General features: G+C 47.4%; 3 non-coding genes across 3 annotated transcripts; all 3 read right to left on the bottom strand.

Annotated features, from left to right (window-relative positions):
- Positions 1 to 15,554: 15,554 nt before the first annotated feature.
- TRNAK-CUU lies at positions 15,555 to 15,627 on the bottom strand. Its single transcript has one exon. It is a non-coding gene; the product is annotated as a tRNA-Lys (tRNA).
- A 3,691-nt stretch (positions 15,628 to 19,318) lies between these two features.
- On the bottom strand, positions 19,319 to 19,391 carry TRNAK-CUU. Its single transcript has one exon. It is a non-coding gene; the product is annotated as a tRNA-Lys (tRNA).
- A 537-nt stretch (positions 19,392 to 19,928) lies between these two features.
- TRNAE-UUC lies at positions 19,929 to 20,000 on the bottom strand. The gene has a single exon. It is a non-coding gene; the product is annotated as a tRNA-Glu (tRNA).
- Positions 20,001 to 20,281: the final 281 nt, after the last annotated feature.

The following is a 20,281-nucleotide window of genomic DNA, read 5'->3' as shown; positions in this document are numbered from 1 at the left end:
GAGACCAATGGCATCCAAACTCAAAATTCAAAAGGAATAGGGGGAAGCAAAAGGGATTTTGGTTGGGACTTTCACGGCACTGATAGGAGACAGGATAATAAAAAATAACAATATTTATTTAGCATAAAACAATTACAGTATAAAAACATTTAGGGACATGCCCCACATTGCACATCAGAAAACAGAACCAACTGTGTCTTAGTGAGAGGAGCCAGTGACCTTGACCGGTTTCGCGGTGGTACCGCTTCTTCAGGAGGGTCTAGAGGGTGTTTATAGAATATATAATGAACAAGCAAGGAATACAAAATATATAAACATTACAATAGAAACACATCAACATGTTGCTTGAAGGAGCGAAGACTCACCTAGATTGGTCGCAATGATCAAGCACAGGGCCTGGTGATAGCTAAGACACAGAACCAACCAACTGTGTCTTAGTGAGAGGAGCCAGTGACCTCGACCGGAGGGAGGGGTGAGGAAGAAAACAAAAATGATGGGAAGAGGTGTGTGTATGGTGTGGAGTGAGGGGAGCAAGAGGGGAAGGAAAGAAAAAATAAAAGAAAGAAGGAAAGGGATTGAAGTAGGGAAGGGGGGAGGGGGAAAGGGAAAGGGAAGAAATTGGGACATGAAAGGTATGGAGCAAGAAGGGAAGAGGGGGGGAGGGGGGAAAAAGAGGGAGGGGGGTTGGGAAGGAGAGGGCATCGGGGAAGAGGGGGGAGGAAATGGGCCAGGAAAGAGGGGGAAGGGAGGGAAAAGTAAAATGGGGAGAGTGATAGAAAAGGGGACAAGAGAAGTGGGGGAGGGGGGGAGGGAGCGGTGGGGGGGAGAGAGCAATTATGGGTGAGGAGGGGAGTGAACTGGAAGGGCTAAGGAGTTGTGGGGAATATATGAGGAAAAAGGGAGGTAGAGTGAATTGCCAGAAAGGGAGGTGGGGGGAGGAGGGGAAAAGGGGGAGGGGGGTTGCCAGGAAAAAGGGAGGTATTATATTAAATGGGATGCTGGCACACCATTTATATCATTATTGTAAAAGAGGCTATAATCGTTTAATAGTCTAGGGGACTCCGGTATGTTCCATAACGAATCATTAAAAGCGGTGATAGCTGTGATTCCTAAGGAAGGAAAAGACCCCTCCCAATGTGGGAGTTATAGACCAATTTCTCTACTAAATGAAGACCTGAAGCTCTTTGCCAAGATTTTGGCAGGGCGGATACAGCAGAATATACTAGAACTTGTCCATAAAGATCAGGTGGGATTTGTCCCGACGCGGGAAGCCCGAGACAACACAGTCAAGACCATGAATCTGATCCACCTGGTGGGTGCCACCCGAACCCCTTGTGTCTTTCTAGGAACAGATGCAGAGAAAGCATTTGACCGGATCAACTGGCAATTTATGTTTGCGGTGTTAAGACACATGGGGTTCGGGAGGAAGATGTTGCATTGGATTGCAAGTAACTACACACAACCAACGGCCCAAGTTAGAGTGAATGGAACACTATCACCTCCCTTTAAACTTTCAAATGGGACAAGGCAGGGCTGCCCTCTATCACCGCTATTGTTTGCCCTGACTGTTGAACCGCTGCTGAGTCGGATCCGGCTGAACTCTGGTATTAAGGGGGTGTCCTTGAAAGGTACAGAATACAAAACTTCAGCTTATGCTGATGACATGATGTTTAGTGTAACCAGCCCGATGGAATCCCTCCCTAACCTGGAACAAGAACTAAATGTGTATGGAGAGTTGTCCAACTTTAAGATTAACTATGATAAATCGGAGGCGATGGGAGTGGCGATACCGGGGAGAGAATTAAGGATACTGAAATCAAAATTTAGATTTAAATGGTCTGATACTGCTCTTACATACCTGGGGACCTCTATCCCGGCGGACCTAACGCAAGTTTTTAAACTTAATTTTTTGCCTTTGCTGTCCAAAATGAGGGCTCTCCTGGACGGTTGGCGGAAGGGGTTCCATTCATGGCTTGGAAGATCTAGCATTGTTAAAATGAGCATACTACCCAAGTTTCTGTACCTTTTTCAGACCCTCCCGATTGAAATACCCAGATTTTTTTTTAGGCAAGCACAGTCTCTTATTAATGGGTTTATATGGGCAAACAAACGCCCAAGAATTAAGGCCAGTATAATCTCATTGGCTAAACGCGACGGAGGAATATCGGCCCCAGATATTTATAGATATTATCAAGCGGCACTACTGTGCCGACTCATTGATTGGAGTCGGCATGCTGGAGAAAAGTTATGGCCGGGGCTCGAGCAGGATCAATGCGGCGGTATTCTGCAGCGGGCGGCATGGTGTTACCGGGGTCTTCCATCAGATACCAAGTCCCACCCGTTGATAGGCCCCACCCTGCGGGTGGCACATAAGCTATTCGTGAGGGGGGTTCTGTCTACGGAGGATTCACCACTTTTTCCAATCTTGGGAAATCCACAGTTTGAACCAGGGTTAGGGAGTGGACCCTTTAGTAGATTGAGGGAACAAGGGAGGTTCCAAGCATCGCACTTTTTGAGGGAGGGTGGATGGATTACCAGGCGGGAGATGGAAAAGGAGGATTTGCCTTATCAGTTGGATTTTTGGAGATCTTTACAATTGCACCATTTCTTAGACTCCCTAAAACCACCAGCTAGATATGGTCGAAGATTGACAATGTTTGAGAGATACTGTAGTGGGGGAGGGATTTTAAGACACTCTCTATCAAGAATTGGTGATCTATTGAACACCCCAACAGGGGATGTTCAGATGCCCTTCTTTAATAAGTCGGAACGGGAATTGGGTAGACCTTTCACAGAAGATCAAAAGACTAAGATAGTAAGGAATATTTTTGAAACATCCATGTGTATAAAGACACAAGAGATGAATTATAAAATACTATCCCAGTGGTATCGGACCCCGGAGATATTGAACAAATGTTTCCCAGAAATAACAGACAGATGTTGGAGATGTGGAAAAAAAGGAGGAACCTTATTGCATATCTTCTGGGCTTGTCCTAAGATTCTAAGCTACTGGAGAAAGGTCCGGGAAATAACCCAAAGATTCAGTAGGGAACAATTACCAGACGAGTGGTCTTTCTTTATACTACAAGATGTGGAGATACCAGTGAGGCAATATAGGAAATCAGTAGTATCCCACCTCCTAAACGCGGCCCGGGCTTGCATCCCAGGGTTGTGGAAGCAGACTCGGGCCCCATCTGTAGGGATGTGGCTTACTAGAGTGGAAGAGCTGAATAGAATGGAGGATTTAGTATGGACTTCAAGGCAGAAGCGGAAGGTATATTTAGAAACGTGGGCGGAATGGAACCTATTTAGATACTCTGAGGAGGGGAAGGCCCTGATGGATATGGATTGAAGAGGGTCCGGCAGCCGGGGGGTCCCGGGGGGGGGAGACGGACAGACTTTTCCTTTTTTTTTTCTCTTTTGTCATTTTTTTTTTTTTTTTGTTAGTTTTTTTTGTTGTTTTTTGTTTTTTTTGTTTTGGGGGATAGGTTAGGGATTGGGGTTATAAGGGAGGTAAAATAAACTGAAACAGAGAGAGACAGTCTTATTGCCCCTAGTCTGGCGGGACATAGGGTTCCCGCTGGGAAAGGGACAAAAGAGCATCACGGTAAAGAAGGGGTTATTAGAGTAGAGAGTTGACCTTGATGACGGATAGAGGGGAAGGACATTAGGCTAAGATAAGAATATCTAAAATTAATTACGATTTCTCTTCTCCGTGTATACATGGAGAATGATATGACGGGGAAATGTTTTTGAGGTTTCGTGAATTTTATGTTGATATCCCTGTGATATGTGAATTAAATGGGTTAAACCAGAGGAATGCCTCTTAGGTTTCTGTGAATTTCTGTTTTTTTTCTGTTCAAAATCAAATAAAGGATGATTAAAAAAAAAGAGGCTATAATCTCCCATTTTCAATTGTCATTAGGACAACTCGGCTGAATGTAATGTTAAAAATGTATTTTTTGGGTGAACCTCCGCTTTAAGGGCAGCACACCGACTGCATCACAAGGCAGTGCTACGCATGTGCAGGGCGCTGCTGTCTCTCAGCGTTATTCCAAAAGTTCTTTGGTGTGGGCCTTTTTTGAGATGAGTGCATCAGATTGCACCGCTGCTATTTGCAACATATGTCTCAAGCGTATCTTGCGTGGCCAAAACATCACCCGCTTGGGCACCACATGCTTGACCAGACATATGTCGACCTGCCATGCAGTTCGTTGGCAAGCGTACCTTTAAAGACCCACACCAAAGAACAAAGCGGACCTCCCCTTGCTCCTCATTAGCTGGGATCTCCAACCCCACTATACCCTCAGTCCTCTCTGAAGCCTGCACTGATAGGACTGAAGGTGTAGAATTAGGTGTGTCACAGCCAAGTACTTGCGGGCAATCTACTATCGGTACACCGATGGCAGATTGTCCCAGGCAAATTTCCCTGCCCCACCTGCTGCAGCGCCGAAAGAAGTTCTCTCCCAGCAATCCACATGCCCAGCGGTTGAATGCTAGCTTAGCTAAATTGCTAGCACTTCAACTGCTGCCTTTTCAGTTGGTAGATTCTGCCCCCTTCCGTGAGTTTGTGGAATGTGCGGTACCTCAGTGGCAAGTTCCCAAACGCCACTTTTTCTCACGGAAGGCGATTCCGGCTCTCTACTGGCATGTGGAAGGCAATGTCCATGCCTCGCTGGACAAGGGCGGTCAGTGGTAAGGTGCATATTACCGCTAACTCATGGTCCAGCAGGCATGGACAGGGACGTTGCCTATCTTTTTCACGGCACATTGGGTGATTCTGCTGGCAGCTGGGACGGACGCAGGACAAGGTACAGTAGTGTTGGAGGTTGTTCCGCCACCACGCCTCCAAAATGCTACTACTGGTTGTGACACACCTCTCTCCTCCACCCCCTTCTCTTCTTGCTCTGTGGCCTCTTCCTGTGCTGATGTGTCCTCGGAACCAGCAGTGCTTCGTAGGCGTTCAAGGGGCTACGCAGGAATGCAGGCAAAGAGATGCCATGCGGTGCTTGAGCTAAGGTGCTTGGGGGACAAGAGCCACACTGGGCCAGCGGTTCTGTCAGCTCTGCAGGGGTAGGCTCAGAGGTGGTTGATGCCACACCAGCTTAAGCCAGGAATGGTGGTTTGCGACAATGGCACCAACCTCCTCTCCACCCTGCGACAGGGACAACTGACCCATGTGCCCTGTTTTGCTTATGTCCTTAACTTGGTGGTGCAGCGGTTCTTGGGCAGGTACCCGGGCTTACAGGATGTCTTGAAGCAGGCCAGGAAAGTCTGTGTGCATTTCCGACGGTCATATAATGCCAGTGCTCGGCTGGCAGACCTCCAAAAGGAATACAACCTGCCCAAGAACCGCCTAATCTGTGACATGCCCACCAGGTGGAACTCTACGTTGGCCATGCTGCAGCGGCTGCACACGCAGCAGAGGGCCATCAATGAGTATCTGTGCCAATATGGTAGCAGGACAGGGTCAGGGGAGCTTGGTTTTTTCCCCACGCCAGTGGGCCATGATCAGGGATGCATGGACTGTCCTGTCACCATTTGAGGAGGCCACGAGGATGGTGAGCAGTGACAGAGCATGCGTCAGTGAGACTGTCCCTCTTATTCACCTGCATGGAATAATGGACAGGGCCCTTGAGGCAGAACAGAGGGAGGAAGAGGAGGACTTCCTTACCTCTCAAGGCCCCCTTCATCCAGACAGTGTTCCTGCTTGCCCGCCTATTACACAGGAAGAGAACGAGGAGGAGGAGGATTGTGTCAGCATGGAGGTAGAGCCTAGCACTCAGCATCAGCAGCAGTCTTCAAGGGATCAATTACAGTCCCAAGAAACCCATAGACTTCTACGTGGCTGCGGATCATGTCGTCCTCAGTGACCCAGAAGACTCCGCACCGAATGCCTCAGCAAACCTACGTTGTATGCCCTCCCTGATCCTGCAAAGCCTGCGGAAGGATCCTCGTATTCGTGCTATCAAGGAGAGGGATCATTACTGGCTGGCAACCCTCCTTGATCCACGTTACAAGAGTAAGTTTGTGGACCTCATCTTGCCGGCACAGAGCAGAAGATGAAACATCTTAGGGAGGCCTTGCAGAAAGGTCTGTGCAACGCGTTCCCAGATACTGGGAGGTTACAAAATCCTGGTCCTGGACAACGTGTTGCTGAGGTTTCGGTCAGTCACAGAAGTAGCGGTGGAGAAGGTGGCCGTCTGAGCGATGCGTTCAGACAATTTTTTAATCTGCAGCCCCAAGGTATGACCGGTAACAGCAACCATCGCCAGCATCTGTTTTACATGGTGCGGGAATACCTAGGGGCAAGATCAGACTTGGACACATTTCCCAACGAAAATCTGCTTGAGGCTTTGTAACCGATCACAGGGTGCGCCTCTTCACCGACTTGGTCGATCGACTGACCTTCATAAAAATTAATCAGGCTTGGATCACCTCCAGCTACCAAGCACCTCATGCTGATGTAACTGAATAATTTTTTTTGAAATGTGAGATCCCTGAAAGACTGCCTATGCTGATGCTGAGTGACTTTCTCTGTTATGCTGAGTGACTATCCTTTTCCTCCTCAATGATCATGCTGATAGCTTGTAAGAACATTTTTGGTTCTGGGCACCAGTGCCTAAGGCCCAATTTTTCTGCCCCTGTTTAACAGGTGTGTGTAAATACAATTTTTGATGCAATACTTTGTAGTGGGCTCATTCCTGCGCTCCAACTAGAGGATCTGTGAGGGGTTGCAGTGTTGTGGCACCAGCACCAGTGCCCAAGGCCCAATTGTTCTGCCCCTGTTTAACAGGGGCGTGTAATTACAATTTTTGATGCAATACTTTGCAACGGGCTCATTCCTGCACTCCAACTAGAGTATTTGTGAGGGGTTGCAGTGTTCAAAAGGGGCATGCAATTACAATTCTTGATCTAATATTTCACAGCAGGGCCCAGCGCCGGCGCAACCACCAGGCGGACCAATCGGCCGCTTGGGGCGGGCAGGTCCGCAGCCTGGGATGGGGCGGAAAAATTACTTTTTTTTTTTTTTAATACAGCCAGTCCCGACTCCTTTACCTAAGTTACTGCCTGGTGAGGTGATGGATGACGCCGGGTCCGGGCCTGTACGGCACGGCACTTCAGTGACGACGTCCTCCTCCGCGCAGGAGGACGTCTGACGTCACTGAAGGGGCGGCCCTCCGCTGCTGGCGCCACAGAGGCTGCAGCAGTAGTACAGAGTGACACAGTACCCAGTCCCGCGCCGGAAGATTGGAGAAAATCGCACAGGAGGTGAGGGTGGGGAAGAAGAATGGATGGATGATGGAAGAAGGAGCAAGGGGGGTTAATGGAGACGGGGTCGGGTGGATAATTAATAAAGCAGGAGGGCTTAATGGAACTGGAAGAAGGAGTGGGGCCCCCACTCCTTCCAGTTCCATTATGTCCTCCTGCTTTATTAATTATCCACCCGACCCAGTCTCCATTAACCCCCCTTGCTCCTTCTTCCATGATCCATCATCCATCCCCCCTGGGCCCTGCTCTGCTTCCGCCATTCCTCCCCCCCCACAGTGGGGGGGAGGAATGGCGGAAGCAGAGCAGGGCCCAGGGGAATGGATGATGGAAGAAGGAGCAGGGGGGGTTAATGGAGATTGGGTTGAGACTGGCTGCACCCCCCTCTCCTGTCCACCTGGCTGCACCCCCCTCTGCTGTCCACCTGGCTGCACCCCCCTCTGCTGTCCACCTGGCTGCACCCCCCTCTTCTGTCCACCTGGCTGCACCCCCCTCTGCTGTCCACCTGGCTGCACCCCCTCTCCTGTCCACCTGGCTGCACCCCCCTCTGCTGTCCACCTGGCTGCACCCCCCTCTGCTGTCCACCTGGCTGCACCCCCCTCTTCTGTCCACCTGGCTGCACCCCCCTCTGCTGTCCACCTGGCTGCACCCCCCTCTCCTGTCCACCTGGCTGCCCCCCCCCTCTCCTGTCCACCTGGCTGCACCCCCCTCTGCTGTCCACCTGGCTGCACCCCCCTCTCCTGTCCACCTGGCTGCACCCCCCTCTTCTGTCCACCTGGCTGCACCCCCCTCTCCTGTCCACCTGACTCCATCCCTTCACCTGGCTGCACTTCCCCTCTCCTGTCCACCTGGCTGCACCCCCCTCTTCTGTCCACCTGGCTGCACCCCCCTCTTCTGTCCACCTGACTGCACCCCCCTCTTCTGTCCACCTGACTCCATCCCTTCACCTGGCTGCACTTCCCCTCTCCTGTCCACCTGGCTGCACCCCCTCTCCTGTCTACCTGGCTGCACCCCCCTCTCCTGTCCACCTGGCTGCACCCCCCTCTTCTGTCCACCTGGCTGCACCCCCCCTCTCCTGTCCACCTGGCTGCACCCCCTCTCCTGTCCACCTGACTGCACCCCCCTCTTCTGTCCACCTGGCTGCACCCCCCTCTCCTGTCCACCTGACTCCATCCCTTCACCTGGCTGCACTTCCCCTCTCCTGTCCACCTGGCTGCACTTCCCCTCTCCTGTCCACCTGGCTGCACCCCCCTCTCCTGTCCACCTGGCTGCACCCCCCTCTCCTGTCCACCTGGCTGCTCTCCCCTCTCCTGTCCACCTGGCTGCTCTCCCCTCTCCTGTCCACCTAGCTGCACCCCCCTCTCCTGTCCACCTGGCTATATCCTACCTCCACCTGGCTGCACCCCCCTCCTGTCCACCTAGCGGCACCCCCTCTCCCTCCACCTGGCTCCATCCCTCCAACTGGCTGCACCCCCTTTCCTGTCCACCTGGCTATATCCTCCCTCCACCTGGCTGCACCCCCTCTCTTGTCCGCCTGGCCATATCCTCCTTTCACCTGGTTGCACCCCTCCACCTGGCTGTACCCATATCTCCTCTCCACCTGGCTGTACCTCCCCTCTCCTCTCCACCTGGCTGTACCTCCCCTCTCCTCTCCACCTGGCTGCACCTCCCCTCTCCACCTGGCTGCATCCTCCTCCTGTCCACCTGGCTCCATCCCTCCACCTACCTGCACCCCCCACCTGTCCACCTGGCTTTATCCCTCCACCTACCTGCACACCCCTCCTGTCCACCTGGCTCTATCCCTCCATGTGGCTGCACCCCACCTCCTGTCCACCTGGCTCCATCCCTCCACCTGCCTGTACCCCCCTCCTGTCCACCTGGCTCCATCCCTCCACCTGCCTGCACCCCCTCCTGTACACCTGGCTCCATCCCTCCACCTGCCTGCACCCCCTCCTGTCCACCTGGCTCCATCCCTCCACCTGCCTGCACCCCCCTCCTGTCCACCTGGCTCCATCCCTCCACCTGCCTGCACCCCCTCCTGTCCACCTGGCTCCATCCCTCCACCTGTCTGCACCCCCTCCTGTCCACCTGGCTCCATCCCTCCACCTGCCTGCAGATTTTTTTTTTCGGGGGGGGGCGCAAGTAGCTGGTCTCGCCTAGGGCGCAAAATAGTCTAGCACCGGCCCTGGCAGGGCCCATTCCTTACAGTGTTGTGACAACACCAACACCTAGGGCCCAAATTTATGCAGAGTATATACGGCAGGCCCCTACTTTCAAACATCCAACTTACAAACGACTCCTACTTGCAAACGGAAGGAGACAACATGAAGTGAGAGGAAATCTACCCCTTGGAAGGGAAATTCTCTTCTATAAGAGGTGTCTCCTGTCCACTGATGCTTTATCACCAATCATTGTTTCACAAAAAAAAACGAATTTTTAAAAAATCATTTGTCATTGGGACAGAAAGTGAATTGCAATCTTGTGAACAGATGCACACAGACAGCAAAACAAATGTTACAGGGGTGATAACCCTTCTCTATGTTTTCAGAAAAGCTTAAAAATAGATTTTATGGCTGGAGCTACACTTTAAAAAAGTACCAGTTCACAATTACAAACAGATTATACTTAACAACAAACCTACAGTCCCTGTCTTGTTTTCACCGCCTATATACTGCTGTTCAAAGTATATAGGGCCAAATGACCTGGGGGGAGTTGGGGGAAACCCATGTTATTTTTCTTAATGATTTTCATCCATATTGCAAGGACCAGACATTACATTTAAGCCGCAAGAAGTTTTAAATTACTTTTTTCTTATAGTAATCTCATTTTGTGCAGGGACAGTTCTAAACACGTGCCACTTCACAGGCATACTATAGACACCCAGCAGGTACGATATTTAAAGGAATTTTTCATTTTTTTTTCTTTTCACTTTAACCACTTAACCCCCGGACCATATTGTTGGTCAAAAACCAGAGCACTTTTTGCGATTCGGCACTGCGTCGCTTTAACTGACAATTGCGCGGTCGTGCGACGTGGCTCCCAAACAGAATTGGCGTTTATTGATTGGTTTGCACAAAAGTTATAGCGTTTATTAAATAGGGGGTATTTTTATGGCATTTTTATTAATATTTTTATTTTACTAGTAATGGCGGCGATCAGCGATTTTTTATTCGGTACTGCGCCATTATGGCGGACACTTTTGACACATTTTTGGGACCAATGGCATTTTTATAGCGATCAGTGCTATAAAAATGCATTGGATTAATATAAAAATGCCACTGGCAGTGAAGGGTTAACACTAGGGGGCAGGGAAGGGGTTAAGTATGTTTCCTAGGTGTGTTCTAACTTTAGGGGGGTGGCCTCACTAGGGGAAATCACGGATCTTCTGTTCATACATTGCATTTCCCCCCCTGACAGGACCCTCGCTCTGTAACGAGCGATCGCGTTTGCCCGGCGGCGATCCCGCCTGCCGAGCACGTGCACGGGAGTCGGGGGCGCGCGCACCCCTAGTGGCCTGCGAGAGAGCCGACGTAGAGCTTCGATTTTAGTGTATGCCTCTTCCAGCCTGTCCTGTAGGTCAGAAATCATATTGGAATTCTGATTGACCTTTTTAACTGTGCTGTCCACCTTAATTTCGATCATCACAAATCTCTCTCCTAAGCCGTGAATGTCTCTTTTGAGGTCAGTGGTAATCATAGTGCAAGCTTTGGAGAGCTCTTGCTGCAGCATGGTAGAAAAGTGTGCAAGCAGCACTGCATCACCTGCATAGTGAGCTGACTGAGGTGCAGTGGGGGCTGTGATAGGGACTCATCCTGATGGTCCAGCATCTGCTGGGATCCGTCTGCTGCTGGTTCAGGGCTGCCTCGTGTGTCTCCACGGCCCGGCGCCATCTTGAATTGCGGCCCGTGTCCTGGGGAGGGCCCCACTCCTTTGTAAGCTTTAGACTGCTTATATTGCCCTTTTTTTAGGCTGTCCTGCCGCCCTCCTGTTCATCACCCCTGCGGGATGCGGATCCAGTTGAAGTCCTTTAGGACGAAATGCGTAGGGCTTGGTACGTCTACTCTCTTTTTCCTGAAAACGCCTTACGTAAACGGCTTATCTTTACTGCGAGCGTACGTTCATGAATCTCGCTGATTCACGCCTCTAGCGGCCAGCGTAAACAGACAGCTAAGATACGCCGGCGCCGGCGGTCGTATCTTAGCTACATTTAAGCGTATCTCAATTTCAGAATACACTTAAATGTACGACGGCGCAGATTCAGAGTTACGACGGCGTATCTACTGATACGCTGTCGTATCTCTACGTGAATCTGCCTAGAGGTTGCTAAACTTTTCTCTAACATCCACCTTACCACCCTGGACACTGTTCCCTCACAATTGCTACGTTCACCCTCTGGCTCTATTCTACACTCCCTAAGGCCCCTTTCACACTGGGGCGGGAGGTGCGTCGGCAGTAAAACGCCGCTATTTTTAGCAGTGCTCTACCGCCAATTTCACGGCGCTATTTTTACCCCTGCTAGAGACACATTGCCAGCGGTATATCCGCAGTGTCCCATTGATTTCAATGGGTGGGAGCTGTAGAGGAGCGGTATACACACTGCTCCTTCACCGCTCCAAAGATGCGGCCAGCAGGACTTTTTTTTACTGTCCTGCTAGCGCACCACTCCAGCATGAAAACCCTGTGTGCTAAAACCTGTTTATATATTGTTTGTATATTAACTTTCAGAACTTCTGGATGTGGAGTCAGAGCAAGTGGGCACTGGAAACGTGGAGTCAAAGCAAGTCAGAGTGCAGAGCAAAGAGCAGCGGGGAGGTGTTCTGGACAGTGTGGACACACATGATGTCACTGATGTCAGAGTGGAGACGGGGGGAGGTGGGGCTGGGAGGTGCTTCACACATGTCAGAGGCTCAGAGTGGCTGCCTGATGTATAGTTGCAAGCTCTATGGACAGTGCAGGGTATGATAACCAGTGGCAGTGCTCCATAGGCAGCTGCCTAGTCCACCTAGTGGTAGCACCGGCCCTGCCTATTCCTTTAACACAATGGACCACCCCCTCCATAAAAAACTTCCTGCCTTTGGTCTCCATGAGAATTAATATTGCCTAGGATAAACCCCCCAAAACCACTATCAACAGTACTTACATTGTCTGTATCTATGCAGTAGCAGTGTGCCAACATGAATCAGAAAACCCCCTAGGGGTATCACTGGTGGGACTTGAGGTGGTTATGACAGACCAGGACTCAACAAGGATGGTTTCCAAGGAAGGAAATTCCAAAAGATAATGGTCACGAATGACTGGAAACAAAGGTGAAATTATAAAATGGACTGGGAACTCATATTGTGTGATATCATGGGTTATCTGTCCTATACTTGGTAAAGGATAGGATAATGATATGCTAATGAGTGTATAGGTAAGGTTAGGTTAGTGAGAGTAGAAGATAAAGATGATGAAGAGGTGAAATACATAGAAAATCAGAAACAATATTACCAGAGGAAATGGAAAGGAATCAACTGAAAGTGCAGCATGAAAAATTAAAAGGAAGTGAGAGTCAATTTACCTAGGCACTTCAATTCTAAGTGATCCACAAGGAGTGTGACACACCAATGCACTCACCGCAATTAATGTGACCCCTCGGTATAGGAAAAATCTAAGTCAGGGGTGAGCCTTCATCTTGTGAATGATTGGTTCTTCACTCCAATGGATCATCCTCAATTTTTTCCCAGGTAATATTAAATCAGCACCAGAAGAGAAATACTATTGCATGACCATGCAATTGTCATTCAAAATATGACAGCGCTGAAAGCTGAAAATTGGCCTTAGCAGAAAGGGGGTGATAGTGCCCAGTAGATAAGTGGTTACATAAGCACCAGAAGAGAAATACCATCATTGTGCAATATTTATTATACCAAATCGTGAACATAGAAGTTAAAACCATATGCACTTACATTTACTGGTGCCCAGTATCTTGGCACCAATACACACAGCTTGCCTCCCCTAATGCCGCTGCCACTCCGCTTGCTGGAGCCGGTGTCTTGCCGAAAAAGTTCCCCCATCGAATAAGGACAGGCGTCAACTGAGCCTCCGAAAATAGCCGAATCTGTAGAGCTGAGAGTCGGCTCTAGATGGTGCCTGCGCACACCAACATCCAGGCTCATTCCTTAACATCCCAGTGGACATGGAGAATGTTAAAAAAAGAGGCCAAGTGAGCGAAGCAAGCCGTCCAAGCGAAGCGAGGACATGAGGCCTAATGGCCACTTCCTGGGGGTCCACGTCGCCCTGGACCTGCTGCAATAACTAGTTACATAGACATTTCAAAAGCACCCGGCGGTCATTGCGCAGGTGCCGTCTAGTGCTGGCTCTCAGCTCTACGTTCGGCTATTTTGGGAGCTCTGTGTACAATAGCGGTACAGGTCCAGGCTTTGTACCTTTATAAGGCAGTATCTAGCAGCCATTCAGAAACCTCTGATGAAGTCACGTGACGTGACGCAATGCGTAAGGTAGACATGACCGGAAGTGATGCGATACCCTGACCGTCCCCCGGAAGTGCCGCTGTTTGGCTTTTTTATTCGTTTCTTTGATGTAAGCACATTTTATCTTCATTAAATTTCATAAAGTGCTTACATACTTCACGATGAGAGTTTTTTATCTCCATTCTTGCTCCTGCTAACACTTGTGGCCGCTTTGCTGAGCTGACTCCACTGTGCCTGGACCTGTACCGCTATTGTACACAGGGAACGCTCCTGGATTCCATCCCAGCATTTGGAGGATTTCGTTGACACGCATTATCCTTTAACTGGAGGTAAGCGCTCTGTGAGCTCAATCATTGTGAAGACTCATCTAGATTGTCTACATTGATGTCCAAGGGCAGAAGTTTTACACAAGTTGATTCACCTGATTTATTCATTTTGGACTTTATTTACATGTTTGATGCATTAGCTTTATGTTTTGGACTTTAATTTATGGTTCACAGTTTTGCCTTTTTCAGTTCATTTATAGATGTTATCAGTTTGCTGACTGTCCTTATATTCACTTTTAGATTTTCAGTTTGCGCTCATCACTCCCACTTTATCACCTGCTATTTATTCTTTTGATTTAACACCTATCATAATACAAAGAAAAACAGCTAACCTTTGCATTTAAAAACATACTTCAATTTACAGTAAAACACAGCACAATGTGTTAAAAGCTGCAAGTCTATGCACAAGTATTTTCTGTGTGTTGTATGTGCATGGTTGTGTAAAAGAGCCCTAAGTGCCGGTTCACACCAGTGCGATGTAGGAACCAGCGTGATTCCAGTGCCACTTCCCGTATCACATGTCACCTGGCAGCAGTTCACACTGCCCTATGTGAACTGCTGTGGGTGTCAATTTAAAGTTAATGACACCCCCAGATCGGTTCGCATATCATGGTGCAAACTGTCAAATGATGCAGGAATCGGATCGCATGGGTGTTTCTAATTTTACCCTTTAAAATATCAGAGGCATGATGAGAAACGTATGTATGGTTTTTTTTTTTTAAACTTTGTTTATTCGTTTTTTACAAGAACAGGTACATTCATCAAAAAGAAAAGGCACAGTAGTCGGTACAATACAGGCATATCATGGCAAAAAATTGCGACCAACTCACATCCCTCTACTGTACTTCCCTCCCTCAGGATAATTGCCCCGGTCCCTCAACGGAGGAACTGAAAAACCCGTTACTCCCGGGTACCCCATGCGGACCAAACGTGGCCACATGTAATACTCATCCACCACTCGTGGAGTTACCTGATAGGTACAAAACAATACCCCCAACACACTCACTCCCACACACACATACTCACACATCCTCAAGCATCCAACCCCCAGCCCCCCCCCCCACACCCAGACTGTCCACATCCCACCCTCCCGACAATCGACAGAGCACCCAGAGCCTCACCCCCCTTAACCCTTTTATGGCTGAGAAAGTGGGGTATCCTTCCAGAAAGAGTCTGCAATATCCAGCCAAGGTTGCCAGATCTTGCCAAACTATTTTGGGCAGGCCCTGCCTTTATATATGAATTTAAATATGGGTAAAACCTTATTCACCATACGATACAACATTTGAATGTCCGGGGCGGACGCACTCTTCCATTGTAACAATATCAGTTTCCTGGCATAGAACAAAACTATTCGTATCAGAGAACGTATGTATGTTTAGGTTACATTCTCATCTGGGTTATCAAATGCTGATATGCATTTTTCATTTATAAGTGACTATAAATTGATAGCATATCGCACATGCAAAGTAATGTTTACTAAAACAATCGCCCAACGTGGGGCTCGAACCCACGACCCTGAGATTAAGAGTCTCATGCTCTACCGACTGAGCTAGCCGGGCTTGCTGCTTAAATTTTTTCAGCCCCGGAAGAATTTACCCCCTTCCTGACCAGAGCACTTTTATCGTGATCAGTGGCGGCTGGTGCTCAATATTTGGGGTGGGGGGTTCCGCGCAAACCAATGGCCCCAGTGCGAAAGACAGATGGGAAAGCAACGATCCCCCGAGCCCACCCTTTTTCGAAAAAAATAAATAAATGTTGAAATCCATGCGTCCGGCGCCCTGCATGTAGATTAGGGGACAGGCGTATAGATTAGGGGGGTGGTGCCTCGTATGGAAGGTGCCGCCACTGACCGGGATGATGCCTGCGACTGAAAGTCCAGCGACGGGAAGTGGTTAAAGTCTGATATCAAATGAAAGTACTAGAAAAAAAACAACATGGAGATTGGCTGGGTTAATTGCAGAACAAAATAATAATTGTAAGACAATCTATACTAGCATGTCCAAAATCTTAAGAAAAAAAAGCTCCTGGTCTTAATAGGTTACGTATACCTGTTAGGTTACGTATACCTGTACCTGCACAAATAACACAGATTTTTTGATTTAGGCAGAGTTTGTAGGTGAAAGATTCAAAACCAAAGGATACCCAGATGATTTCATCTATGAACAAATCCAATCAGTTGCAGGTCTAGATAGAAATATGATGCTACGGGGAAATATGAAGAAACAGCGCGATATGATGGCTCCTGCTATCATTTTGGATTATAACATTCAACACAAGGATGTGGAAAGGGACATTTTGGTGAAAAATGTTGTTGACCCTCCACCTAAGAGTGGCTACACATTCTTCAACACAAAGGGTTTCGTTCCCTGCAAGTATTGTTATGCCTGTAAGCATTCTAAAGGTCCTCAAAAGAAAAGGACTGACTTTGTTTCCACACATACAAATGAACGTCATACCATTAAGGATTTCATCAGTTGCCATACTGAAGGGGTGGTTTATGTTCTACAATGCTCCTGCAATTTACAATATGTAGGAAGAACAAAGAGAGCATTAATGGTTCGAATCAAGGAACATATTGTTAATATAGAAAAGGGCTTCCCCAAGCACAACGTCAGTAGGCATTTTGCGGAGAAACACAATCAGGATCCTAAACAGTTATCCTTTTGGGCAATAGATAAATTTAATAAGCCATGGAGAGGAGCCAATTTGGTTAGGACTATTAGCCAGAAGGAATCTCAGTGGATTCATTCCTTAAATACTTTAGTTCCCAATGGGTTAAATGTTGAGTTCGACCTTAATTGTTTTTTAAGTAATTTTTAATTATTTAATCATGTGATGTAGATTTATGACTGATTGGAGCAGCGTTTGGTATTTGTGATGTAAACGCAAGGGGTATCATTCACTCCAGTCTAGTCTAGTGCCTCCTAGTGGTCATTAAAATTATTGGTCATTTAATCCATCATTTTAATATTTAATATTTTATGTTTTAAATTTTATCTTGAAAGGTTATTATACACAGACAACATAACCCTAAGTACCTCACTCGACATTGTATTGATGAATTTTATATCAATTTGTCGTAGGTGTCTTTAGTCTGTTCACCTTGTCATCTTTAATTTTTGACAAGTTTTACATATTTTATCTCTGTTTTTTGGGTAATTTTGAGTTTTTTTATTTGTATTGCTAGTAGATATAAACATAAAAGTCTGTTCTTTTATGCTACATATTCCAGTCCGTATATAGAATTATGGTTACTGGTTTATGTTTTTTCCCTTTTCTTTGCCCTTCTATAAAATGGCCGCAATTTAGTTTAGTTTGAATGCCGTTTTCAAATGTAAAATGGCCGCGGGTCCATTTCCGCTTTGTACCTTTATAAGGCAGTATCTAGCAGCCATTCAGTAACCTCTGATGAAGTCACGTGACATGACGCAACGCGTAAGGTAGACGTGACCGGAAGTGACGCGATACCCTGCCGCTGTTTGGCTTTTTTATTTGTTTCTTTGATGTAAGCACATTTTATCTTCATTAAATTTCATAAAGTGCTTACATACTTCACGATGAGAGTTTTTTATCTCCATTCTTGCTCCTGCTAACACTTGTGGCCGCTTTGGTGAGCTGACTCCACTGTGCCTGGACCTGTACCGCTATTGTACACAGGGAACGTTCCTGGATTCCATCCCAGCATTTGGAGGATTTCGTTGACACGCATTATCCTTTAACTGGAGGTAAGCGCTCTGTGAGCTCAATCATTGTGAAGACTCATCTAGATTGTCTACATTGATGTCCAAGGGCAGAAGTTTTACACAAGTTGATTCACCTGATTTATTCGTTTTGGACTTTATTTACATGTTTGATGCATTAGCTGCATTAGATTTATGTTTTGGATTTTAATTTATGGTTCACAGTTTTGCCTTTTTCAGTTCATTTATAGATGTTATCAGTCTGCTGGCTGTCCTTATATTCACTTTTAGATTTTCAGTTTGCGCTCATCACTCCCACTTTATACCTGCTATTTATTCTTTTGATTTAACACCTATCATAATACAAAGAAAAACAGCTAACCTTTGCTGTGGCCTGTAGAAAAAATGCATTTAAAAACATACTTCAATTTACAGTAAAACACAGCACAATGTGTTAAAAGCTGCAAGTCTATGCACAAGTATTTTCTGTGTGTTGTATGTGCATGGTTGTGTAAAAGAGCCCTAAGTGCCGGTTCACACCAGTGCGATGTAGGAACCAGCGTGATTCCAGTGCCGCTTCCCGTATCACATGTCACCCGCCAGCAGTTCACACTGCCCTATGTGAACTGCTGTGGGTGTCAATTTAAAGTTAATGACACCCCCAGATCGGTTCGCATATCATGGTGCAAACTGTCAAATGATGCAGGAATCGGATCGCATGGGTGTTTCTAATTTTACCCTTTAAAATATCAGAGGCATGATGAGAAACGTATGTATGTTTTTTTTTTTTTGAAACTTTGTTTATTAGTTTTTTACAAGAACAGGTACATTCATCAAAAAGAAAAGGCACAGTAGTCGGTACAATACAGGCATATCATGGCAAAAAATTGCGACCAACTCACATCCCTCTACTGTACTTCCCTCCCTCAGGATAATTCCCCCGGTCCCTCAACGGAGGAACTGAAAAACCCGTTACTCCCGGGTACCCCATGCGGACCAAACGTGGCCACATGTAATACTCATCCACCACTCGTGGAGTTACCTGATAGGTACAAAACAATACCCCCAACACACTCACTCACACACACACATACTCACACATCCTCAAGCATCCAACCGACCCAACCCCCAGCCCCCCCCCCCACACCCAGACTGTCCACATCCCACCCTCCCAACAATCGACAGAGCACCCAGAGCCTCACCCCCCTTAACCCTTTTATGGCTGAGAAAGTGGGGTATCCTTCCAGAAAGAGTCTGCAATATCCAGCCAAGGTTGCCAGATCTTGCCAAATTTTTTGGGGCAGGCCCTGCCTTTATATATGAATTTAAATATGGGTAAAACCTTATTCGCAATACGATACAACATTTGAATGTCCGGGGCGGACGCACTCTTCCATTGTAACAATATCAGTTTCCTGGCATAGAACAAAACTATTCGTATCAGAGAACGTATGTATGTTTAGGTTACATTGTCATCTGGGTTATCAAATGCTGATATGCATTTTTCATTTATAAGTGACTATAAATTGATAGCATATCGCACATGCAAAGTAATGTTTACTAAAACGATCGCCCAACGTGGGGCTCGAACCCACGACCCTGAGATTAAGAGTCTCATGCTCTACCGACTGAGCTAGCCGGGCTTGCTGCTTAAATTTTTTCAGCCCCTGAAGAATTTACCCCCTTCCTGACCAGAGCACTTTTACCGTGATCAGTGGCGGCTGGTGCTCAATATTTGGGGTGGGTGGTTCCGTGCAAACCAATGGCCCCAGTGCGAAAGACAGATGGGAAAGCAGCGATCCCCCGAGCCCACCCTTTTTCGAAAAAAATAAATAAATGTTGAAATCCATGCGTCCGGCGCCCTGCATGTAGATTAGGGGACAGGCGTATAGATTAGGGGGGTGGTGCCTCGTATGGAAGGTGCCGCCACTGACCGGGATGATGCCTGCGACTGAAAGTCCAGCGACGGGAAGTGGTTAAAGTCTGGTATCAAATTAAAGTACTAGAAAAAAACAACATGGAGATAGGCTGGGTTAATTGCAGAACAAAATAATAATTGTAAGACAATCTATACTAGCATGTCCAAAATCTTAAGAAAAAAAAGCCCTTGGTCTTAATAGGTTACGTATACCGGCACACAAGTGGTTAAACATAATTTGGAGAATTTAAAAAAGATCACATTCCCATACCGGGAGTCGAACCCGGGCCGCCTGGGTGAAAACCAGGAATCCTAACCGCTAGACCATATGGGAAGCTATGCACAGGGTTCAGAATTCCTTTTTTTGTACATACCTGCTCCATGTATAAATCTTTAACAGGTTTTTGTTTTTTTCTGTATACATAAGACTTTTTATTGCCTCTAGAACTGTTAAAAAATACAAACCTTCAGCATGTCAGGTAATTCCGTACAATGAATCCTAAAAAAAAATTCAAAGCTGGTGTTTTAAAAATGTTGAGCTAGTTGATAGCAGATATCTCTCAAACTCCAGACATACTTCTGTTATCCATGGGTGAAGCCGTGCAGCTCTCGGCT

Source organism: Rana temporaria, chromosome 3 (assembly GCF_905171775.1).
Source record: "Rana temporaria chromosome 3, aRanTem1.1, whole genome shotgun sequence".
Lineage (NCBI taxonomy): Eukaryota > Metazoa > Chordata > Amphibia > Anura > Ranidae > Rana > Rana temporaria.
Note: the sequence above shows the minus strand (reverse complement) of the source record. Positions and strands in the feature narration are given on the sequence as shown.